This window comes from Hyla sarda, unplaced genomic scaffold, assembly GCF_029499605.1.
Source record: "Hyla sarda isolate aHylSar1 unplaced genomic scaffold, aHylSar1.hap1 scaffold_1574, whole genome shotgun sequence".
NCBI classification, from domain to species: domain Eukaryota; kingdom Metazoa; phylum Chordata; class Amphibia; order Anura; family Hylidae; genus Hyla; species Hyla sarda.
This window is the reverse complement of record NW_026608211.1, coordinates 40,403-57,059: the sequence shown is the minus strand read 5'-3', so window position 1 is coordinate 57,059 and position 16,657 is coordinate 40,403. Positions and strand designations below refer to the sequence as shown.

Below are 16,657 nucleotides of genomic sequence, written 5' to 3'. Positions count from 1 at the left end.
AAACACACACACAAGCACACACCTACCTTTGTTGCCTGCAGATGCCTCCTTGGCTGTCCCCAAACGGTATCAAACCAACACCCACAGGAAGCTGTAAGCATAGAGGACATGCCTGCACCCCATTGGACTTACCTGTGTGGGTTAAATCCGGGTTATTTGACAACCTATGGCGGTGATGGTTCTGCTCAGGCAGAGCAGTGCTGATGCTCCTCATAAAGCTGTCGCTGCTGTGAAGGTTCTAGGTGACATCACAAATCCCTATGGTTACATACACAACAAAGCTGGGTTGTTGTTGTTTACACTCTGCAAGGCCTGTGGAAGTGAGTGACATCATAGCACTGTAGTTCTGAGGGTTCTAGATGGATGCAACAATCTCCTGTTGCTTCTATGAAGGCCATAATAGACGACATCACCAAACAGCTCCATAGTCACATACACAGCAAAGGAGAGATGTTGTTTACACCTAGTGATGTCAGTGGTATTGAGTGACATCACAGCACAGTGCTAAGGCTCCTGGGCCTGGACACAGCAGCGGCTGCAATATCTCAACGGAGAATACGTTTATATATATGTGTGTGTGTGCGCGTATATATATATATATATATATATATATATATATATATATATTCTCCGCCGAAATCACTTTTAAACCCATTTCCACCTTTTTTTCCCTTCTCTTCCTCTTACTTTTTTTTCACGTTTTTTTACGTTTTTCTCCTTTTCGCCTCTTTTCTGGGCGTATTATTCTTCTTTTTCTTCTTTTTTTCGTCTAATGCATACCCCATCAGTGCAGCAATGCTTATTCAATACCGCCAGCAGATGGAGACACTGGGGGATAATTTTCTAAGGATTTATACTGATTTTTCCTGTCTGAATTTGTCGCACAGAAAGTTGCAGGCCAAATATGTGTGACATTTCTGCGACTTTAGCTTCTAGAGCATTTTTACAACATTATACATAGGTGCTGAATACATAAAAAGCGACTGTTCAGCGACAGACAAGTCGCATCGGCTGAAAGTAGGCCAGAATGTCAGTCCATGTTGGAGCAGGTTTAGATACAGTCTAAAGTATAGATCTCAAAGTCTGTGCACAGAATTTAGCAAGGGCCTCGCACCTTCTGATGCATCAGGTAGGTGCACAATAGCATAGCCTAACCCTCTGTACTTTGGTCTATATTGATGCGGGACATAGACAGCCAGCTGATGACCAATCCATTAGTGCAATGGATGGCTGGAAGCATTTGTCTTTGCCTTTGCAATACCACAGAAGCAATGCATGGTCAATGTACAGCAATGACACACCTGTGTGAACAGCCAGGAGACCCCCCCCCCCCCCATGTTATGTTACATAGTTACATAGTTAGTACGGTCGAAAAAAGACATATGTCCATCAAGTTCAACCAGGGAATTAAGGGGTAGGGGTGTGGCGCGATATTGGGGAAGGGATGAGATTTTATATTTCTTCATAAGCATTAATCTTATTTTGTCAATTAGGAACATTCAGCACCCACCCGCTATCAAGGCAGCTGCCTATCATGTCATGCCCTACCTGCACAGGTGTGCTGGCTACTCAAATGATCCAATTAAGGAGGCCATTTAGTCAGCAGCAGCAGAAGTCCTGTGCCTGGACGCTCCAACAGCGGCCAGACACAAGCAGAAGCAGAAGCAGCAGAAGCAGCAGCAGCACCACCTTTTGTTTTTTGGCTGCAGCAGCAGCAAGGCCCACAGGGCTGGCTAGCTGGCTAGCCAGCAAGCAGGTAGCAATGAAAGTAGGAATCTTTCTTTTTAACCCTGTAAGGGGGTGGTGCACTGTACCCGAAGATACTGCCATATCGGGTCAATGCATAGGGCGACGGAAGCAAGCTTCGAAATCGGCCCCCGTTCTCAAAAATCCATTTAATATATGGTCCCCAGATAGGGGACGTATCAGATATTAAACTGATAAGAACAGATACTACACTTGATCTTAGCCAAAAGGCCGAGAAGCGATAACCGTGAAAGGGGCGGGCCCAACAAGGTGCCCTTCATGGGCACTATCACTGCTTGCTGTCAGGGAGGCTGCCAGACAATTTTCCATGCACACTCTGGGCTGGGGGGCAGTCAACCACCAGTACACACAGCAGAACCTAAACCCATACCATTATTGCTAAGCAGCAAGACAGGGGCCCATTGCACTCCCACGGGGCCTTTTTAAATGCAATCCATAACCCGGATTTGCCAGGAACCCTTCTTACTCCTCCTACTTGCATGTGACACTGGGCTTAGGATCTGCATAGGAAACACACACACAAGCACACACCTACCTTTGTTGCCTGCAGATGCCTCCTTGGCTGTCCCCAAACGGTATCAAACCAACACCCACGGGAAGCTGTAAGCATAGAGGACATGCCTGCACCCCATTGGACTTACCTGTGTGGGTTAAATCCGGGTTATTTGACAACCTATGGCGGTGATGGTTCTGCTCAGGCAGAGCAGTGCTGATGCTCCTCATAAAGCTGTCGCTGCTGTGAAGGTTCTAGGTGACATCACAAATCCCTATGGTTACATACACAACAAAGCTGGGTTGTTGTTGTTTACACTCTGCAAGGCCTGTGGAAGTGAGTGACATCATAGCACTGTAGTTCTGAGGGTTCTAGATGGATGCAACAATCTCCTGTTGCTTCTATGAAGGCCATAATAGACGACATCACCAAACAGCTCCATAGTCACATACACAGCAAAGGAGAGATGTTGTTTACACCTAGTGATGTCAGTGGTATTGAGTGACATCACAGCACAGTGCTAAGGCTCCTGGGCCTGGACACAGCAGCGGCTGCAATATCTCAACGGAGAATACGTTTATATATATGTGTGTGTGTGCGCGTATATATATATATATATATATATATATATATATATATATATATATTTCTCCGCCGAAATCACTTTTAAACCCATTTCCACCTTTTTTTCCCTTCTCTTCCTCTTACTTTTTTTTCAAGTTTTTTTACGTTTTTCTCCTTTTCGCCTCTTTTCTGGGCGTATTCTTCTTCTTTTTCTTCTTTTTTTTCGTCTAATGCATACCCCATCAGTGCAGCAATGCTTATTCAATACCGCCAGCAGATGGAGACACTGGGGGATAATTTTCTAAGGATTTATACTGATTTTTCCTGTCTGAATTTGTCGCACAGAAAGTTGCAGGCCAAATATGTGTGACATTTCTGCGACTTTAGCTTCTAGAGCATTTTTACAACATTATACATAGGTGCTGAATACATAAAAAGCGACTGTTCAGCGACAGACAAGTCGCATCGGCTGAAAGTAGGCCAGAATGTCAGTCCATGTTGGAGCAGGTTTAGATACAGTCTAAAGTATAGATCTCAAAGTCTGTGCACAGAATTTAGCAAGGGCCTCGCACCTTCTGATGCATCAGGTAGGTGCACAATAGCATAGCCTAACCCTCTGTACTTTGGTCTATATTGATGCGGGACATAGACAGCCAGCTGATGACCAATCCATTAGTGCAATGGATGGCTGGAAGCATTTGTCTTTGCCTTTGCAATACCACAGAAGCAATGCATGGTCAATGTACAGCAATGACACACCTGTGTGAACAGCCAGGAGACCCCCCCCATGTTATGTTACATAGTTACATAGTTAGTACGGTCGAAAAAAGACATATGTCCATCAAGTTCAACCAGGGAATTAAGGGGTAGGGGTGTGGCGCGATATTGGGGAAGGGATGAGATTTTATATTTCTTCATAAGCATTAATCTTATTTTGTCAATTAGGAACATTCAGCACCCACCCGCTATCAAGGCAGCTGCCTATCATGTCATGCCCTACCTGCACAGGTGTGCTGGCTACTCAAATGATCCAATTAAGGAGGCCATTTAGTCAGCAGCAGCAGAAGTCCTGTGCCTGGACGCTCCAACAGCGGCCAGACACAAGCAGAAGCAGAAGCAGCAGAAGCAGCAGCAGCACCACCTTTTGTTTTTTGGCTGCAGCAGCAGCAAGGCCCACAGGGCTGGCTAGCTGGATAGCCAGCAAGCAGGTAGCAATGAAAGTAGGAATCTTTCTTTTTAACCCTGTAAGGGGGTGGTGCACTGTACCCGAAGATACTGCCATATCGGGTCAATGCATAGGGCGACGGAAGCAAGCTTCGAAATCGGCCCCCGTTCTCAAAAATCCATTTAATATATGGTCCCCAGATAGGGGACGTATCAGATATTAAACTGATAAGAACAGATACTACACTTGATCTTAGCCAAAAGGCCGAGAAGCGATAACCGTGAAAGGGGCGGGCCCAACAAGGTGCCCTTCATGGGCACTATCACTGCTTGCTGTCAGGGAGGCTGCCAGACAATTTTCCATGCACACTCTGGGCTGGGGGGCAGTCAACCACCAGTACACACAGCAGAACCTAAACCCATACCATTATTGCTAAGCAGCAAGACAGGGGCCCATTGCACTCCCACGGGGCCTTTTTAAATGCAATCCATAACCCGGATTTGCCAGGAACCCTTCTTACTCCTCCTACTTGCATGTGACACTGGGCTTAGGATCTGCATAGGAAACACACACACAAGCACACACCTACCTTTGTTGCCTGCAGATGCCTCCTTGGCTGTCCCCAAACGGTATCAAACCAACACCCACGGGAAGCTGTAAGCATAGAGGACATGCCTGCACCCCATTGGACTTACCTGTGTGGGTTAAATCCGGGTTATTTGACAACCTATGGCGGTGATGGTTCTGCTCAGGCAGAGCAGTGCTGATGCTCCTCATAAAGCTGTCGCTGCTGTGAAGGTTCTAGGTGACATCACAAATCCCTATGGTTACATACACAACAAAGCTGGGTTGTTGTTGTTTACACTCTGCAAGGCCTGTGGAAGTGAGTGACATCATAGCACTGTAGTTCTGAGGGTTCTAGATGGATGCAACAATCTCCTGTTGCTTCTATGAAGGCCATAATAGACGACATCACCAAACAGCTCCATAGTCACATACACAGCAAAGGAGAGATGTTGTTTACACCTAGTGATGTCAGTGGTATTGAGTGACATCACAGCACAGTGCTAAGGCTCCTGGGCCTGGACACAGCAGCGGCTGCAATATCTCAACGGAGAATACGTTTATATATATGTGTGTGTGTGCGCGTATATATATATATATATATATATATATATATATATATATATATATATATATATATATATTCTCCGCCGAAATCACTTTTAAACCCATTTCCACCTTTTTTTCCCTTCTCTTCCTCTTACTTTTTTTTCACGTTTTTTTACATTTTTCTCCTTTTCGCCTCTTTTCTGGGCGTATTATTCTTCTTTTTCTTCTTTTTTTTCGTCTAATGCATACCCCATCAGTGCAGCAATGCTTATTCAATACCGCCAGCAGATGGAGACACTGGGGGATAATTTTCTAAGGATTTATACTGATTTTTCCTGTCTGAATTTGTCGCACAGAAAGTTGCAGGCCAAATATGTGTGACATTTCTGCGACTTTAGCTTCTAGAGCATTTTTACAACATTATACATAGGTGCTGAATACATAAAAAGCGACTGTTCAGCGACAGACAAGTCGCATCGGCTGAAAGTAGGCCAGAATGTCAGTCCATGTTGGAGCAGGTTTAGATACAGTCTAAAGTATAGATCTCAAAGTCTGTGCACAGAATTTAGCAAGGGCCTCGCACCTTCTGATGCATCAGGTAGGTGCACAATAGCATAGCCTAACCCTCTGTACTTTGGTCTATATTGATGCGGGACATAGACAGCCAGCTGATGACCAATCCATTAGTGCAATGGATGGCTGGAAGCATTTGTCTTTGCCTTTGCAATACCACAGAAGCAATGCATGGTCAATGTACAGCAATGACACACCTGTGTGAACAGCCAGGAGACCCCCCCCCCCCCATGTTATGTTACATAGTTACATAGTTAGTACGGTCGAAAAAAGACATATGTCCATCAAGTTCAACCAGGGAATTAAGGGGTAGGGGTGTGGCGCGATATTGGGGAAGGGATGAGATTTTATATTTCTTCATAAGCATTAATCTTATTTTGTCAATTAGGAACATTCAGCACCCACCCGCTATCAAGGCAGCTGCCTATCATGTCATGCCCTACCTGCACAGGTGTGCTGGCTACTCAAATGATCCAATTAAGGAGGCCATTTAGTCAGCAGCAGCAGAAGTCCTGTGCCTGGACGCTCCAACAGCGGCCAGACACAAGCAGAAGCAGAAGCAGCAGAAGCAGCAGCAGCACCACCTTTTGTTTTTTGGCTGCAGCAGCAGCAAGGCCCACAGGGCTGGCTAGCTGGCTAGCCAGCAAGCAGGTAGCAATGAAAGTAGGAATCTTTCTTTTTAACCCTGTAAGGGGGTGGTGCACTGTACCCGAAGATACTGCCATATCGGGTCAATGCATAGGGCGACGGAAGCAAGCTTCGAAATCGGCCCCCGTTCTCAAAAATCCATTTAATATATGGTCCCCAGATAGGGGACGTATCAGATATTAAACTGATAAGAACAGATACTACACTTGATCTTAGCCAAAAGGCCGAGAAGCGATAACCGTGAAAGGGGCGGGCCCAACAAGGTGCCCTTCATGGGCACTATCACTGCTTGCTGTCAGGGAGGCTGCCAGACAATTTTCCATGCACACTCTGGGCTGGGGGGCAGTCAACCACCAGTACACACAGCAGAACCTAAACCCATACCATTATTGCTAAGCAGCAAGACAGGGGCCCATTGCACTCCCACGGGGCCTTTTTAAATGCAATCCATAACCCGGATTTGCCAGGAACCCTTCTTACTCCTCCTACTTGCATGTGACACTGGGCTTAGGATCTGCATAGGAAACACACACACAAGCACACACCTACCTTTGTTGCCTGCAGATGCCTCCTTGGCTGTCCCCAAACGGTATCAAACCAACACCCACGGGAAGCTGTAAGCATAGAGGACATGCCTGCACCCCATTGGACTTACCTGTGTGGGTTAAATCCGGGTTATTTGACAACCTATGGCGGTGATGGTTCTGCTCAGGCAGAGCAGTGCTGATGCTCCTCATAAAGCTGTCGCTGCTGTGAAGGTTCTAGGTGACATCACAAATCCCTATGGTTACATACACAACAAAGCTGGGTTGTTGTTGTTTACACTCTGCAAGGCCTGTGGAAGTGAGTGACATCATAGCACTGTAGTTCTGAGGGTTCTAGATGGATGCAACAATCTCCTGTTGCTTCTATGAAGGCCATAATAGACGACATCACCAAACAGCTCCATAGTCACATACACAGCAAAGGAGAGATGTTGTTTACACCTAGTGATGTCAGTGGTATTGAGTGACATCACAGCACAGTGCTAAGGCTCCTGGGCCTGGACACAGCAGCGGCTGCAATATCTCAACGGAGAATACGTTTATATATATGTGTGTGTGTGCGCGTATATATATATATATATATATATATATATATATATATATATTTCTCCGCCGAAATCACTTTTAAACCCATTTCCACCTTTTTTTCCCTTCTCTTCCTCTTACTTTTTTTTCACGTTTTTTTACGTTTTTCTCCTTTTCGCCTCTTTTCTGGGCGTATTATTCTTCTTTTTCTTCTTTTTTTTCGTCTAATGCATACCCCATCAGTGCAGCAATGCTTATTCAATACCGCCAGCAGATGGAGACACTGGGGGATCATTTTCTAAGGATTTATACTGATTTTTCCTGTCTGAATTTGTCGCACAGAAAGTTGCAGGCCAAATATGTGTGACATTTCTGCGACTTTAGCTTCTAGAGCATTTTTACAACATTATACATAGGTGCTGAATACATAAAAAGCGACTGTTCAGCGACAGACAAGTCGCATCGGCTGAAAGTAGGCCAGAATGTCAGTCCATGTTGGAGCAGGTTTAGATACAGTCTAAAGTATAGATCTCAAAGTCTGTGCACAGAATTTAGCAAGGGCCTCGCACCTTCTGATGCATCAGGTAGGTGCACAATAGCATAGCCTAACCCTCTGTACTTTGGTCTATATTGATGCGGGACATAGACAGCCAGCTGATGACCAATCCATTAGTGCAATGGATGGCTGGAAGCATTTGTCTTTGCCTTTGCAATACCACAGAAGCAATGCATGGTCAATGTACAGCAATGACACACCTGTGTGAACAGCCAGGAGACCCCCCCCCCCCCCATGTTATGTTACATAGTTACATAGTTAGTACGGTCGAAAAAAGACATATGTCCATCAAGTTCAACCAGGGAATTAAGGGGTAGGGGTGTGGCGCGATATTGGGGAAGGGATGAGATTTTATATTTCTTCATAAGCATTAATCTTATTTTGTCAATTAGGAACATTCAGCACCCACCCGCTATCAAGGCAGCTGCCTATCATGTCATGCCCTACCTGCACAGGTGTGCTGGCTACTCAAATGATCCAATTAAGGAGGCCATTTAGTCAGCAGCAGCAGAAGTCCTGTGCCTGGACGCTCCAACAGCGGCCAGACACAAGCAGAAGCAGAAGCAGCAGAAGCAGCAGCAGCACCACCTTTTGTTTTTTGGCTGCAGCAGCAGCAAGGCCCACAGGGCTGGCTAGCTGGCTAGCCAGCAAGCAGGTAGCAATGAAAGTAGGAATCTTTCTTTTTAACCCTGTAAGGGGGTGGTGCACTGTACCCGAAGATACTGCCATATCGGGTCAATGCATAGGGCGACGGAAGCAAGCTTCGAAATCGGCCCCCGTTCTCAAAAATCCATTTAATATATGGTCCCCAGATAGGGGACGTATCAGATATTAAACTGATAAGAACAGATTTTTTTTTTTTTTTTTTTTATCTAAAGCCGAGGAACGTGCTTTCGATTCACCCAAAGTGCAAGAAAAAGTGCAAACGTGTTACACTAAAAAAAAACGTGCACAAAGGATGCGGTCTATCGCAAGCCCTTCTCCGATAGGAGAGAGGCCCCCCAACAAACCTTACCCTTCACCTCCGGACCAAAAGGTACCTGCGAGGTTCCAGGTTCGATGTCCCTTTTCGCCAAAGCTACTAGGGGACCACAAATGCTCCCGGCATCCCCCTTGGCGTTGGCCAAGGTATCTGCCCGCAGAGCCGATTACGGTAGGTACCCTGCCAAAGCAGGAGTACCCGGGGTGTTTGCAGGGAGGTGCGGAACCTAATGGCCACACACACCTCCCCTAGACCGCCAGGAGGGACACCCAGAAGGGCTACCGCATCCTGACAAATCCTGTGAACACACAACACGCAAAAAGTGACACAGTGAGACAAAAAAGAAATAAATAAGTGAATGTGTGCAGATATACTGCCCGGACATCCGGCCGGATCTATAAAAATTTCTCTGATCCTAGCCAGAAGGCCGGGAATCAAGAGGTGAGTGCCACAAGGTGAAGAGATTATGGTGCCCGTGCTTCAACTCAGTGAGCCTATTCTCCCAGTGAGTTTCGGCACCTCGGGGTCACCACTCCCCGAGGCACAAAAGTACCTCGGCTCTAGACCCTCTCAGCCTCATGGCGAGACCCGGAGGGAACAGGTCACATCGGGGCAGCCGTCGAGCTGATTCCTCAGAACCAGCCCCGGAAAGCCCTGGTACACCTGCATCCTCCATGCAGCACCCATCCCCACCAGCATGAAAACTGATAAGAACAGATACTACACTTGATCTTAGCCAAAAGGCCGAGAAGCGATAACCGTGAAAGGGGCGGGCCCAACAAGGTGCCCTTCATGGGCACTATCACTGCTTGCTGTCAGGGAGGCTGCCAGACAATTTTCCATGCACACTCTGGGCTGGGGGGCAGTCAACCACCAGTACACACAGCAGAACCTAAACCCATACCATTATTGCTAAGCAGCAAGACAGGGGCCCATTGCACTCCCACGGGGCCTTTTTAAATGCAATCCATAACCCGGATTTGCCAGGAACCCTTCTTACTCCTCCTACTTGCATGTGACACTGGGCTTAGGATCTGCATAGGAAACACACACACAAGCACACACCTACCTTTGTTGCCTGCAGATGCCTCCTTGGCTGTCCCCAAACGGTATCAAACCAACACCCACGGGAAGCTGTAAGCATAGAGGACATGCCTGCACCCCATTGGACTTACCTGTGTGGGTTAAATCCGGGTTATTTGACAACCTATGGCGGTGATGGTTCTGCTCAGGCAGAGCAGTGCTGATGCTCCTCATAAAGCTGTCGCTGCTGTGAAGGTTCTAGGTGACATCACAAATCCCTATGGTTACATACACAACAAAGCTGGGTTGTTGTTGTTTACACTCTGCAAGGCCTGTGGAAGTGAGTGACATCATAGCACTGTAGTTCTGAGGGTTCTAGATGGATGCAACAATCTCCTGTTGCTTCTATGAAGGCCATAATAGACGACATCACCAAACAGCTCCATAGTCACATACACAGCAAAGGAGAGATGTTGTTTACACCTAGTGATGTCAGTGGTATTGAGTGACATCACAGCACAGTGCTAAGGCTCCTGGGCCTGGACACAGCAGCGGCTGCAATATCTCAACGGAGAATACGTTTATATATATGTGTGTGTGTGCGCGTATATATATATATATATATATATATATATATATATATATATATATTCTCCGCCGAAATCACTTTTAAACCCATTTCCACCTTTTTTTCCCTTCTCTTCCTCTTACTTTTTTTTCACGTTTTTTTACGTTTTTCTCCTTTTCGCCTCTTTTCTGGGCGTATTATTCTTCTTTTTCTTCTTTTTTTTCGTCTAATGCATACCCCATCAGTGCAGCAATGCTTATTCAATACCGCCAGCAGATGGAGACACTGGGGGATAATTTTCTAAGGATTTATACTGATTTTTCCTGTCTGAATTTGTCGCACAGAAAGTTGCAGGCCAAATATGTGTGACATTTCTGCGACTTTAGCTTCTAGAGCATTTTTACAACATTATACATAGGTGCTGAATACATAAAAAGCGACTGTTCAGCGACAGACAAGTCGCATCGGCTGAAAGTAGGCCAGAATGTCAGTCCATGTTGGAGCAGGTTTAGATACAGTCTAAAGTATAGATCTCAAAGTCTGTGCACAGAATTTAGCAAGGGCCTCGCACCTTCTGATGCATCAGGTAGGTGCACAATAGCATAGCCTAACCCTCTGTACTTTGGTCTATATTGATGCGGGACATAGACAGCCAGCTGATGACCAATCCATTAGTGCAATGGATGGCTGGAAGCATTTGTCTTTGCCTTTGCAATACCACAGAAGCAATGCATGGTCAATGTACAGCAATGACACACCTGTGTGAACAGCCAGGAGACCCCCCCCCCCCCCCCCCATGTTATGTTACATAGTTACATAGTTAGTACGGTCGAAAAAAGACATATGTCCATCAAGTTCAACCAGGGAATTAAGGGGTAGGGGTGTGGCGCGATATTGGGGAAGGGATGAGATTTTATATTTCTTCATAAGCATTAATCTTATTTTGTCAATTAGGAACATTCAGCACCCACCCGCTATCAAGGCAGCTGCCTATCATGTCATGCCCTACCTGCACAGGTGTGCTGGCTACTCAAATGATCCAATTAAGGAGGCCATTTAGTCAGCAGCAGCAGAAGTCCTGTGCCTGGACGCTCCAACAGCGGCCAGACACAAGCAGAAGCAGAAGCAGCAGAAGCAGCAGCAGCACCACCTTTTGTTTTTTGGCTGCAGCAGCAGCAAGGCCCACAGGGCTGGCTAGCTGGCTAGCCAGCAAGCAGGTAGCAATGAAAGTAGGAATCTTTCTTTTTAACCCTGTAAGGGGGTGGTGCACTGTACCCGAAGATACTGCCATATCGGGTCAATGCATAGGGCGACGGAAGCAAGCTTCGAAATCGGCCCCCGTTCTCAAAAATCCATTTAATATATGGTCCCCAGATAGGGGACGTATCAGATATTAAACTGATAAGAACAGATACTACACTTGATCTTAGCCAAAAGGCCGAGAAGCGATAACCGTGAAAGGGGCGGGCCCAACAAGGTGCCCTTCATGGGCACTATCACTGCTTGCTGTCAGGGAGGCTGCCAGACAATTTTCCATGCACACTCTGGGCTGGGGGGCAGTCAACCACCAGTACACACAGCAGAACCTAAACCCATACCATTATTGCTAAGCAGCAAGACAGGGGCCCATTGCACTCCCACAGGGCCTTTTTAAATGCAATCCATAACCCGGATTTGCCAGGAACCCTTCTTACTCCTCCTACTTGCATGTGACACTGGGCTTAGGATCTGCATAGGAAACACACACACAAGCACACACCTACCTTTGTTGCCTGCAGATGCCTCCTTGGCTGTCCCCAAACGGTATCAAACCAACACCCACGGGAAGCTGTAAGCATAGAGGACATGCCTGCACCCCATTGGACTTACCTGTGTGGGTTAAATCCGGGTTATTTGACAACCTATGGCGGTGATGGTTCTGCTCAGGCAGAGCAGTGCTGATGCTCCTCATAAAGCTGTCGCTGCTGTGAAGGTTCTAGGTGACATCACAAATCCCTATGGTTACATACACAACAAAGCTGGGTTGTTGTTGTTTACACTCTGCAAGGCCTGTGGAAGTGAGTGACATCATAGCACTGTAGTTCTGAGGGTTCTAGATGGATGCAACAATCTCCTGTTGCTTCTATGAAGGCCATAATAGACGACATCACCAAACAGCTCCATAGTCACATACACAGCAAAGGAGAGATGTTGTTTACACCTAGTGATGTCAGTGGTATTGAGTGACATCACAGCACAGTGCTAAGGCTCCTGGGCCTGGACACAGCAGCGGCTGCAATATCTCAACGGAGAATACGTTTATATATATGTGTGTGTGTGCGCGTATATATATATATATATATATATATATATATAATCGTAGTAATATGCAGCACACCAAAATCAAGTGCAAAGTGCTTTTTATTCCATGAGGTACAAAAGCGACGTTTCGCCGGCCTCACGCCAGCATTCTCAAGTGACAATGAGTGATACAAACGGGCTTATATACACACCGCCCTTCATCAATTAGTGACATCATAAGTGTATTAACATAAATAAACAAACATTGAGAAAGACATGATCATACTTTGAATCACAAACATCGCAACAGAGTATGTCATATATTCAATATTACAATCCCTCCCAGGGTGTATAGCATATAGTGTGCTGCTTACTGTGAAATATACGTATAGATTGCCTCCCGGGTCCAGCCACGGTGTCCATAGCCTCACGCCGTGAATCTCGTGGAACGCCAGAGTCAGCGCCATTCGCGCTGTCAGCGGAGAACAACATCCGGTACGTCACTTCCGATGTATAGAGGATCGCGATGTACGCGACGCTAAGCTTGGTGTTGCTTAGTAACAAGGCTTGTTAATCCCAGTATCCATGAAAATCAATGATAACGGTCAGAGAAGTAGCATATGTATGACGCAAACTGGGGCATCAGGTTTATGTAGAGAAAGATAGTTGTATAGACATGAATGGGGAATGTATCTGGAGTCACACACAGTTGCATACAATGGGGATGTGAGCACAGCAATCCTCCTGCTATTAAGGGTAAGGGTGAGAATTGTGGGACTACCCGAGTAAATCGGGGTATCCACAGTATGTGACCAAGGCAGAACCGCACAGAACTGTTGCAGGGTCTGTCCTATAGTACACAAATTCACCCCCCCTATTGTTGCTGGTGGAAGCGCTCAATTTTCCCCCACACATCAATCCATGCACACTGACCCACAGTCTCATTACCCCATGTAATGTCTGGATAATGTCCAAGACTAAGCAGAATGTTTCTAATGGTGACGGAGGATGTATTGACGCCGTGTTCTGGCTCGGCACCGTGGCTGTCACCCAGACAGAGAGCAACCTAAATAAAAAGAGAATACATAATTAAGAATAAAATATAAAAACCAATTCAGAAATAAAAATTGTATCACAAATCACCCCACAAAGGGAGGTACGTTATACCCCAGCCGGGGCTAGACCATCAAATTACTTCATCATTTTAGGAGAAACAATGAATTCAATATTTAACCCATTGGGTTTGAGACAGTTTAGATCAAAGATCCATCTCAGTTCACGTTTTTTGAGCATGGTGATTCTATCACCACCCCTGTTAGGGGGCGGAATGTGATCGACCACCATACATCTCAAGTCAGATTCTTTATGACCCATTTCTATAAAATGGTTGGAGACAGGCAAGTCCCTTCTACCCTTTCTAATAGAATAGCGGTGTTGATTAAGTCTGGTTTTAAGATCTCTCCTTGTTTCCCCCACATATATTAGGTCACATGGACACCACAGAATATAAATAATGTGGTCACTGTCACATGTGAGAAAATATTTGATCGGATATTGTTGATGTGTGGATGGATGGATGAATGTATTTCCTTTATGAATATATTTACAATTGACACAGTGTCTACATGGGAAACAGCCTTTTGATTGTGTAGTGAGATATTTCTGAATAGATCCACTGTATCTAGATGTATCTGATTTGACTAAATGATCTCTGAGATTTCTGGCCCTTCTATATGACATTAGAGGGGGGTTCTGAAAATCATGAATTTGTGGATAGCTGTCCTTTATCAAGTGCCAGTGTTTCCTCACAATTTTGGCTATGACATTAGAGTGCTCACTATAGGTGGAAATGAATGGAATGCGTTGCATATTGTTATTTTTCTTGGAATGGAAGTTGGTAGATTGTAATGTGCTGGCTTTGTGTCTCTGATGATTAATGATTACAGCCGGATAGCCTCTGTGTAGGAATTGTCTTGCCATCTTGTCACATGCTCTGTTGAATTTGTCTGCCGTGTCAGTAATTCGACCTGCCCGGATAAATTGACTGTATGGAAGTGATTTGATCATAGATGTTGGATGTGATGAATCGTATCTAAGTAATGTATTGCAGTCTGTTGGTTTAGTGTAGATATCTGTTGACAGTTTGTTGTTAGAAATGGTGACCTCAGTATCCAAAAAATGAATTTTTTCATTAGAATGCGTCAATGTAAATTGTAAATCTACATCTATATTGTTAAGATATTGTTGAAACTCTAAGAGTTCAGCTGTACCACCGCTCCAAACTAGAAAAATATCATCGATATATCTCCACCACCCCAGGATATACCTGGAGTGGTGGGATATATATACGTGCCGTTCCTCAAAATCTGACATGACTATGTTGGCATAGGTTGGTGCCATGTTGCTGCCCATGGCAGTCCCACGGCATTGGATATAAAATTTATCATCAAACGTAAAGTAATTATTGTGTAGTACAAATGTAAGTAGTTCCAAGATGAAATCAATTTTGATGGAATCCATATTTAGAGCCACCAAGCCTTCTCTAACTGCAAGGACACCCCTGGAATGTTGTATAGATGTATACAAGGATACTATATCAAAGGATGCTATTAAGGCATTGTCTGGTATGTGGACCTTAGAGATTTTGGTTAGAAAATCACTGGTGTCCTGCAGATAGGATTTGGCCTGGATGGCTAGAGGTCTCAACACTTTGTCAAGGAAAATGGAAATGTTGTTAGAAAGTGACCCCCTGCCCGAGACAATAGGTCTGCCTGGAGGATTCTCCAGGCATTTATGTATCTTGGGCAGGAGGTATAACACCGGTGTAACAGGATTTGATGGTATTAAAAAATCATGCAATTTTTTATCAATTATGTGCCTGTCAAGGGCTTGCTGTGCTATAATTTCTATAGTATGGACCATCGCCCATTTTGGATCTCTAGGTAGAATACAATACACTGACTGGTCTTCTAACTGTCTCCTTGCTTCCCGCAAATACATACTCTTGTCCATGACCACAACCCCACCGCCCTTGTCTGCCGGCTTAATGATGAGGTTGTGGTCATGGACAAGTTCCTGCATGGCCAAAAGTTCGCCATGTAGTAAATTAGGATGTTTCAATTTAGTTTGCACAGATTTAATATGTTCCAATTCTTTTTTTAGACACTCTGTAAACATACATATGGCATGTGAATCAACATTAGGCTGAAATTCACTCACAGTAGGTAAATCGTAATTATTGAATTCGAAGGGCGTGTCTCTCTGTATATCGCCATCCGTTGACACCTGAGGTGGTAAACCATCACCACCAGGTGACTCCGGACCCCGACCAGAGAACCACACCCTAAGCCTCAATCTACGAATAAAGGAAGCTATATCAAGTTCAAGTTGAAACCAATCATTTTTTACATTAGGGCAAAAACCAAGTCCCTTAGATAGTAATGACAATTGAGAGTCTGTAAGAATATGTGAAGAGATATTTACCACTGTACGTGTGTCTGTGGCATCTACTTCTTCTTCTGATGTGAGGACTTTGTTGCACCAGTCTTGGTTCTCTGGGCTCGGGTTCTTCCGGGATCTGTGGTGTTTTCTCCCTCCTCTTCTTTGCCGTCCCCATCGGACGGCCTTGTCGCTAAAAAAGGCACCGTAGTAGCTTGTTTGGATGATGATCCTGATGCTCTCATTTTAGTCGGCTCCGAAGTGACTTCTAGATCCTCAGAGGTGTTGCCTCTCCTTTGGCCTCTTCTAGATGCACTATATAAATTGTCCCAGATATAAATTTTACCATTCTCATAATCTTGGCTGTCCCTGAACCACTTGTGTCTCTTTGTTTCTTCTATTTGATTCTTTTGTTTA

General features: G+C 45.3%; 5 non-coding genes and 1 pseudogene across 5 annotated transcripts; all 6 read right to left on the bottom strand.

Moving 5' to 3' along the window:
- Nucleotides 1-1,798: 1,798 nt before the first annotated feature.
- Nucleotides 1,799-1,989, bottom strand: LOC130310545 (U2 spliceosomal RNA). Its single transcript, XR_008859055.1, has one exon. It is a non-coding gene; the product is annotated as a U2 spliceosomal RNA (small nuclear RNA).
- Nucleotides 1,990-4,074: 2,085 nt separating this feature from the next.
- LOC130310543 (U2 spliceosomal RNA) lies at nt 4,075-4,265 on the bottom strand. Its single transcript, XR_008859053.1, has one exon. It is a non-coding gene; the product is annotated as a U2 spliceosomal RNA (small nuclear RNA).
- A 2,103-nt stretch (nt 4,266-6,368) lies between these two features.
- Nucleotides 6,369-6,559, bottom strand: LOC130310541 (U2 spliceosomal RNA). The gene has a single exon (XR_008859052.1). It is a non-coding gene; the product is annotated as a U2 spliceosomal RNA (small nuclear RNA).
- Nucleotides 6,560-8,646: 2,087 nt separating this feature from the next.
- LOC130310560 (U2 spliceosomal RNA) lies at nt 8,647-8,832 on the bottom strand. Its single transcript, XR_008859073.1, has one exon. It is a non-coding gene; the product is annotated as a U2 spliceosomal RNA (small nuclear RNA).
- Nucleotides 8,833-9,527: 695 nt separating this feature from the next.
- Nucleotides 9,528-9,687, bottom strand: LOC130310561 (U2 spliceosomal RNA; annotated as a pseudogene).
- A 2,094-nt stretch (nt 9,688-11,781) lies between these two features.
- Nucleotides 11,782-11,972, bottom strand: LOC130310540 (U2 spliceosomal RNA). Its single transcript, XR_008859051.1, has one exon. It is a non-coding gene; the product is annotated as a U2 spliceosomal RNA (small nuclear RNA).
- Nucleotides 11,973-16,657: the final 4,685 nt, after the last annotated feature.